Raw genomic sequence first — 6,000 nt, forward strand, 5'->3', positions numbered from 1 at the left:
CAGCTCTTTGTTAAGTGTTGCAGTCATTTCAGTTGCTGTAGTAGCTGACGTGTATAGTGTTGAGTCATCCGTATACATAGACACACTGGCTTTACTCAAAGCCAGTGGCATGTCGTTAGTAAAGATTGAAAAAAGTAAGGGGCCTAGACAGCTGCCCTGGGAAATTCCTGATTCTACCTGGATTATGTTGGATAGGCTTTCATTAAAGAACACCCTCTGTGTGCTGTTAGATAAGTAACTCTTTATCCACATAATAGCAGGGGGTGTAAAGCCATAACATATATATTTTTCCAGCAGCAGACTATGATCTATAATGTCAAAAGCCGCACTGAAGTCTAACAAAACAGCCACCACAATCTTTTTGTCATCAATTTCTCTCAGCCAATCATCAGTAAATTGTGTAAGTGCTGTGGTTGTTGAATATCCTTCCTTATAAACGTGCTGAACGTCTGTTGTCAATTTGTTTACTGTAAAATAGCATTGTATCTGATCAAACACAATTTTTTCCAAAAGTTTACTAAGGGTTGGTAACAGTCTGATTGGTCGGCTATTTGAGCCAGTAAAGAGGGCTTTACTATTCTTAGGTAGGGGAATGACTTTTGCTTCCCTCCAAGCCTGGGGGCACATACTTTCTAGTAGGCTTATATTGAAAATATGGCAAATAGGAGTGGCAATATTGTCCGCTATTATCCTCAATAATTTTCCATCCAAGTTGTCAGACCCCGGTGGCTTGTAATTGCTGATAGACAACAGTCATTTTTTCACCTCTTCCACACTCACTTTACGGAATTCTAAATTACAATGCTTGTCTTTCATAATTTGGACAGATATACTTGGATGTGTAGTGTCAAGGTTTTTTGCTGGCATGTCATGCCTAAATTTGCTAATCTTGCAAATGAAAAAATCTTTAAAGTAGTTGGCAATATCAGTGGGCTTTCAAAATATTAGCTAGCAAGCTAGCTAGCTAGACAAGCAGTCATCATTATGAATCACGTTGACAATCTACTGGCAAATCCTTTTCCATCCTTGAAGAGAAATTATAGATATAACGTATCAGTGCTCATCGGCCATTGGCCATAAACACAACAAGTCGGAAATCGCAAATTCAACAATGAGTGGTTTGGAAGGAATCAGTGGCTAACTGCTATGCAAAGCAATCACTATTTTGCTTCCCCTGTCTGCTATTCAGTGGAGAGGGTGTGTGGTCCAAGTCTGGGTTTAAGGATTTAAAACATCTGTCTGAAAGGGTCTCTTTTCCAAGCTTAAAAGGATAAACATTCACATGCAACACCATGGGCCAGAAAAGGTTTAATACATTGGCCATGCTGTCAATCCAGCATGACTTCTGCCAGGTTCAAAACAACTGGGAACTTAGAACTGGGAAATCTCAGACTTCGGTGAGTTCAAGACAACTGGGAACTCAGAAAAAAACGAGCTCCAACTGGGAAAATATGTTTTGAGCGGTCACCCAACTCGGAATTCCAAGTCGGGAACTCGGGTCTCTTTCTAGAGCTGAAGATCACTGAAGTCATGATTCAACCTAGTTTTTTCCTGAGTTCCTAGTTGTTTTGAAAGCACCATAAATCCAGAGAATGCCAGACTTTGATGTCAAAGTTTGATGACAAAGATTGCCCACAAGAAGGACCGCTGCGCCACCTTCCTGTTCAAATGAGCACAGCACAACAATGGTCCAAAAATAGGCCTATGTCTTGTATGCTGCTGCATAGCCTAAATGATGTAATATGCCAGGGAAAGAACGACCAGCTGTCTTGGATAGCAACCCTAGACTTGTGTCGGGACTATATCTTGTGGAAGGATTAAATAGTATGAATAAATTAATCAAAATAACATTTGTTATGAAAATATGTCAATCATTATTTGAACATGTTGGTAACCCGTTGTATAAAAGTGATAATGCCCTCGAAGCAGATGTTTGGAGGATATATTGGGACGGTTTGCTGGCCCTCGACGAACCTGTGCCAATATATCCTCCAAACACTGGCTTCTTGGGCATTATCACTTAAGTATCTTATTCATTATTTTAGGCAATGTTGGAATGATGCATTTCTTTGTTTTGCTTACTTTGTGTATTATAATTAGCTCGTGCTTTTCTCCACGAGGAGGAGATACTATAATGTTGTTGGGTCCGTAACGATGTTTGCCAGTGAAAGTTCAGTATTTAATTCCAGTTGACATTGTGATTTTAGTTTTGTTTGCGCAATGCGCTGTCTTTGCGTCATTATAGGCCTATTGTCTATAAAAGAGGATCCTCGTGATTGTATTTTCCTTCCTTTTTAGACCACATACTTCAAATGGTAGGCTAACCGCGTCTCTCTCTCTCTCTCTCTCTCTCTCTCTCTCTCTGTTGTGACTTAAAGAGTCAAGTTAATACCTCAACATCTTGCTGAATTTATCTGAAATAACACCTATCTGAATTTCTGTCCATGTCCATTTTGAAAGTGCTGAACGAAGGCCTACCTCGTCGCAGCTCGTTTGCTTGAACTTGCTTATACTTAGAGCTCCGTGTTAATTATATAAGAACAAACATTATTAAGCTACTGAACATAAATGTAATCATGTTTGTGTATGGTTCAAAAGTCAAAACTCATGTCGGCATTCGTTATTATTGAAGGATAATGTTGTTGTTTTTATCAAGTTACACAAATACACATGGAGTCAGTAGAAACCATATGTACAGTATTTAAGCAAGTCAGCCACATCAGCTATGGTTTTTAAAAAGCAGTAAATGAGGACTTTTTCGCTTCCAGATGAGGCGCTGCTGATAGCCAGGTGTAGCGGTGGTAAAGATTCACTCCATGGTGCTGAAAAGAAAGCTCCGCTGTCGGGACAGCTTTATGTAGGCCCTAACAGTTAGTGTGCACCATTTGACGCCGTTATAGTGCAATTAATGTCCTGTTTAGTGTTGTGTTGTGTATTGTAGTGGATTTGCTGGCATGCATCTAAAAAAAATAATTGGAGTTTGCCCCACCAAGATTTACATGCTAAAATCGCCACTGGCAATGATCAACAGCCAATTTGACAGAGCTTGAATAATTTTTAAAAGAATAATGGCACATTTTGCACAATCCAGGTGTGGAAAGCTCTTAGAGACTTACCCAGAAAGACTCGCAACTGTAATCGCTGCCAAAGGTGCTTCTACAAAGTATTGTCTCAAAAAAGTATACCAGTTTCATTTAAGGACCAACAAATGGACAGCTGTGCCATATAGATGGCAAAATAGTTGGGAAGAGATTTTCGATGTACTGATTTCATGGCACATGGTTTATGAACTGATACACAAAAGACGCTGGATTCAAAACTTTGAGTTTTTCTATTTAAATTATGCTAAATTCTAGCAACCAATATAATGTTATATATATGGGGGATACAACCATCCCAGCTCTGCAGATTTTGCTGCGAAGAGACAGAATCATTAGATCATTTGTTTTGGTACTGTCCATATGTAGCTTGTTTTTGGTCGCAGGTTCAGGAATGGCTGAAGAATTGCAACATTTACCTGGAGCTAACTCTGCAAATAGCAATGCTGGGTGATTTAAAAAGTCATAGTCAATCGATCAATAATATAATAATACTCTTAGCAAAAATGTTTATCTTTAATTTACAATCTGTAGAAACTATGAGAATAGAAAGGTTCAGAACTTTTGTGAAACATCACAGCACAGTTGAAAAACAAATGGCAAATAGAAATCAAAACTGGATGGTGTTCAGAGATAGATGGGAGGGGTTGAGTGGAGCTGAAGGGTGGGGCTAAAAATAACAAGATAATTAATGTAAAATGACCTGTGTACATAAAATGTATATAGATTCAGAAATGTTGCAAAACAGCACAGTTGAAAAATATATGGCAAATAGAAATAAAAACTGGATGGTCTTCAGAGATGGGGGGGGGGTTGTTGTCCATTAGTTTACTCGAATTAGGGGAGGGGTGGTCGGGTTAGGTGAAAAAATAATAAAGGAAAATATATCCAAATATATATATTATATATTTACAAAAAAATATTTATGGAGGATTGGAAAGCCACAATCTGTCTGCAATATTAATAATCTTGACAGTTTTTATCATTTTTTGTTGTTGTTGGTTTTGTTTGGTTCTCTCTAATACTACTATACACCTAGCAATTTTATGAAGTTGGCTTTAGATGGCCCAGATTGGGAACCTATCACCCAACCTCATAATTAGCTATCAAGTTAGAGTAGGTGGCTTGTCTAACTACAGATATAGGATCTTCATTTGAGCCAGTTTGCTATAGCAGGGAAATAATCCTGCAGCAACAGGACATTTTGATTATTATGTGGATTATAATTAGGGTTGATACATTTTTCATTAGGGCAAATCAAGTGTGAAATATTAAAGTGGAAATTACAAACTTTAGAAGCCTTTTCAAACCTTGAATACTCTACAAGTTTTATTTTCCTGCAACAACAGGATGATCAAATTAAGATACAGCATCTGTATCTTATCTGGCATGCCTGCTGGCAAGGTTGGTAGCCTTTAGAAAAGCAAGCAGTAACTAAATGTACTGAATAAGACTCACATTCCTTTCAATCTTTTACCCAGATTAATGTTTTCTGTATTTTTTTGGAGAGAAGCATATTTAGTTTCTATCTTCTACCTGAAGAGGTATGCTTAGATATGCAGAAAAATATACATATTTTTTAATTAAGCATAATGATTATGTCCCTAGATTGCAGGAGAAAGCTGTTTCAGGTGTTTGAAAAATGCAAATTATCCAATTTAAGGTCGGGGTTCCTAGCCCCCCTCCGGACCATCCCGAAGCCATCCTCACGTACTTTGTGCATGACGCCCCTGATTGAGCCAACAGGGTCTGAGACAGCTTCTACCATCCGGCCATCAGACCGTTCAACAGATAACCCTAGCTGTCTACCGGCACAGACCTGCACCTTATAGAGGCTATTTCCACTGACTCTCCACACATCTATACCTTACACACAAGCACACACACACAGTCAACACTGCTGCTCTGTTTATAAACTATTTATACAACTACGCAACCAAGACACTATCCACTTTATATATATAAATATAAATATATAGTCATACAGTCATTCTTGAAATTGCACTCATCATTTATACTGTATATCTTTTTGTGTACCGTTATATTACTATGCATACTACCTTCTTACTTACTTTTATTTTTTATTTGACTTTTGATTATTATTGATATTGATATTGTACTGTGCTGTTGAGGGAGCTCACAAGTAAGCATTTTACTGCACCTTTTATACCTGCTGTAAACTGTGTTGAATACAATTGGATTTTATTAGAATTTTACATTACAAAAATGTTTCTGATGGATAGCTGATCTAAGCTTTCCAATGATATACGATTAAAGTCAAGGGTAGGCTATACGTGAGCAATCACTTGTTGTATACTGACATTGTTTGTCATAGAGTCAAATTCCTGTGGGAAAAAATGAATGGAATGGAGGGATGAGAAAGAGTGCTAACACAGAGAAAGCTACCATTGTTACAATGCTATCACACACTTTCCAACTCTAGGGACATAGACCTTCAGGAAAATCACTATGATACATCATTAACCCAAGTGAGCCCAACCGACCCCACTGGCTCCAACTGGGTAGCCTAGCAAACCCCTACGGTGGAAAAAAACATTCTAGGTTGGTGATGTTTTGCTTTCATTTGTGGAATTCTCAAACCCAACAAAAGATAGGATATTGCTGTTTGTTCTTATGGTAGACCTATGAAATACATTGTCCATAGGGTAAATTTGAGTGGCGTATAGAGGGACACAGCACGGGAGTTTCTCTTTGAGGCATATTGGGCCATAGAGACCTCAATTTAGGATGCGTTGGGATACCCAGCTACTGTTTACTTTGATTGCGTAACGCACTACACATCATAGAGATCCTATTAAATTCGGTATATTCTATTGTATTCCAAATCCGAATTCTATGCTACACATCAAGCTTGCGTCATAATAGCGTTTCGCGCACCTGC

Source organism: Coregonus lavaretus, assembly GCF_964263955.1.
Source record: "Coregonus lavaretus genome assembly, chromosome: 31".
NCBI classification, from domain to species: Eukaryota; Metazoa; Chordata; class Actinopteri; order Salmoniformes; family Salmonidae; genus Coregonus; species Coregonus lavaretus.